The following is a 3,340-nucleotide window of genomic DNA, read 5'->3' on the forward strand; positions in this document are numbered from 1 at the left end:
ACAAAATAATAATTTTTGGGCATTTAAATTAAAACAACCAACATTTAGTACGAATAAAAATTACTATATAGTGGTTATTTACTATATGGAGAAACTATTTAAATTTTTTTAAAGTATATTAGATCAAGTGACTTTTGACCTTTCAATGCCCAATAAAAGGATTTAAGCTTGTTAGCTCTCAATCATTAAATGGTTTTAATCATTTTCCATTGAAAATAATACTTTGATGCTTCAAATTACAAAACCTTTCATCAAATACCTTTAAATTTCACAAATTTATTTAATATTCATTGTTTTACATTTTTTATTAGTGGTATTTAACGATTCAACAAATGCCTCCGTTTACACATTTTTTGGTAAGATTTCAATCTGGCCATCACTCGTTTCCAATTGATAAACGTCAAAACCTACTGAACTCGATTAGCTGTCAAAATTCAGTAGGTTTTGACGTTTAGTAATTGCACTCTCACTTCCAGTGAGAGAGGAGTTAAACATCTCTTTATCTCTGGTTTCAAATATAGAGTCGGTAAAATCAAATACAAAGTGGCCTCACCACTCTACCTCATCTATCTACCAGGAATAAAGGGATTTTCAACTTATTCCAGTGTGAGAGCACCTCAAAATTAGCGTTTTTTATAACATTTTCATTTATGGCCAGATTGGACAAAATAATAATTTTTGGGCATTTAAATTAAAACAACCAACATTTAGTACGAATAAAAATTACTTTATAGTGGTTATTTATTATATGGAGAAACTGTTTAAATTTTTTTAAAGTATATTAGAACAACTGATATATGACCTTTAGGAACAAAAAAAATTTTTTTTTGCCAAAATGTTACAACTAAGCAAAAAAACATGAAGATAAGGAAAAAATTTAAAAGGTCATAAAAAAAAACTGACACATACGAACGCCAAACCCTTTGAGGGTTTTACTATACTGACCTAGTACCATCACTCTGACTTGGAATTTCTCACCCCCCAGATTAGCTGTTGTGTAATAAACGCCGACGAATATTGGTGCTTAGACAGGGGTTGTTAATCACATATGAGTGTGAAAAAAGGCGAATTTAATAGAGAGATTAGCAAGACTCTCAGCTTAGTAAACAATAACACAGCTAAAATCACGGGTATAGGTAACGTTAAAGTTATTATCAACTAAAATAATAGCGAAAAGCGAATTCATTTCGAAAATGTATTGTACGTTAAAGATTTCAGAACGAATTTAATCCGTTTCGAAAATTACGAATAAGGGGTATGATAAAATTTTTCGGCGAAATGAAGTTGTCTTTTGAAAGGATGTTACGAGATTGACATCAATCAGAATGATGGCTGCAATTTAATTGCAACCCTGCGAAGAATCCATAGCACTGACTTAAGTTAAGCTGTCATATAATATCTGTAATCAATACCACTCACTTCCGCTTAATTGAATACAATAAACGCATGTAGTACATCAATAAGAATTTGATAAAAATTCATGTTTGTAGGAGTCATGAGGAATATCTCGAAAACTATAAGCTTCCTGCGTTTATAACTACTTATATTCTTGATCAGGAGAATTTCCTCTATCTGACCATACTCATTTTATACCCGAAAACCTGGGACGGTATACTAAAGCCAGCCCGAGCTTTGAACAATTTTACATTTTACATATTAGTGGCATCACCACTCTACCTCATCTCTCTACTGTCGTTGGCAAATATAAAAATATATTGAAGTTAGCGAGAACGACAACTGTCCGGCAGCTGTCAAAATAACTGTGTCCATAAGAACGTGTGTATTTTAACATTTGATAGATATCGCTTGCAGTCTGTCGCGCTCAATGTTTTCAGCACATCATTCGTTGTGTGATATTTCGTAGTTGTAAGTGTAAATTGTATTTGGCACAGTACATATTGAGGTATTTTATAAAAATTTATGTAGTATGTCTTTCTTTCAACACTCTATCCTTTCATTTTAAAATAAAACTGCACGTTTCGTATTCAAATTAACAAAGTTTATTCATTTCTAATTTAGAGTAATAAGTGAATTGCGCGTAGCTTAGATAAGATGCGTTTTATGTGTGAGCACCCGGTTAACTGTCGTTCGTTTTAGTTCTTCGTTTTAGTCTTTCGTTTTATCAGTGTTGTCATGTCATTGTCACAGGGTTGTATTTTAAGGTCCGTAAGTATGTCCGCTTCGAGTCCGTGGTACATTTTCCACATTCGGCCGTCCTGCGGCTTCATTCGTCCCAAATGAAGGGTTCCACTTCTCCATGAATTCGGCAACAGTTGTGGTGTGCCCTGGGCCTTCGTGATCTCCGATTTTTACCACTTCGTAGCGATCATGCTCCATCTTCTTCACAACTCTGTATGGCTTGAAATATATAGGCTTCAATTTCAAAGACGTTCCATACTGGGTACGTTTAATGGCTACCAGTTCGTCAATGTCGTAGTTGGTTGCTGTTCGGCGGCGTGAATTATAACTATTATGATTCTCCCCCTGAATTTTGATGATGTTTTCCTTCGCTTGTTGGCGCACTTCATCTCGATCAGCATTAAGTTCATCGATCGCGGCTTCTTCTAGCATTTCCTGTAGTTCTGGAATACCCGGAACACGCATTTCGTCAGTATTCGCCCGTCAGTATTTTGAATGGGGGCGTCTTGACCACAAGGTGGAGTGCTATTTATGAATTGTTGCACTTTATCGACGTGTTTGTACCAACTTCTTGGGTACTACGATTTTGTGAATTCGCTCTACTTGGCCGTTTCCTCTTGGAATTCCGGTCGCTATTAGTAGATGCTGGATACCTTCGCCTTCACAGTGGTCTTTGAAGAGATTTGATGTAAATGCGGCGCCTCTATTTGTGATTACACGCTTTGGATTACCAAATATTGCAGCTTGCTTCTTCAGGCGTTCTACAACTGCCTCTGCTCCAGTGGTTTTCATGGGGTAAAGCCACACAAATTTCGAGAAAGCGTCAATAACGACAAGTATGTAGTTGTATGACTTATTTGTCGTCTCCATCGGACCAACATGGTCGAGATGGAAAGCTCCCAATGGTTTGTCTTCTTTGTTGATAGGATTCAGCAATCCCTCTTTCTTTCCAGACTTAGCATCAGTGACAATACACTCAATACAGCTTTTCACGATTTTCGTCACTTTTGAATTTAATTGCGGGATAAAGAATGATTTCTCGACAGCGTCTTGSGTTTTCTTAATGGAAAAGTGACCTTGCCGATGTGCCATCTTGATGATTTCATCTTCCATTGACAACGGTACGACTCTCTCTCTCTTCTCTCGCTCTTTATCCGGGTTTTTATACAGTACTTCGTGTTTTATGTAGAAATCTTCGTAG

The sequence above is a fragment of the Bactrocera latifrons genome, unplaced genomic scaffold (assembly GCF_001853355.1).
Source record: "Bactrocera latifrons isolate USDA-ARS-PBARC rearing strain unplaced genomic scaffold, ASM185335v1 scaffold_610, whole genome shotgun sequence".
NCBI lineage: Eukaryota > Metazoa > Arthropoda > Insecta > Diptera > Tephritidae > Bactrocera > Bactrocera latifrons.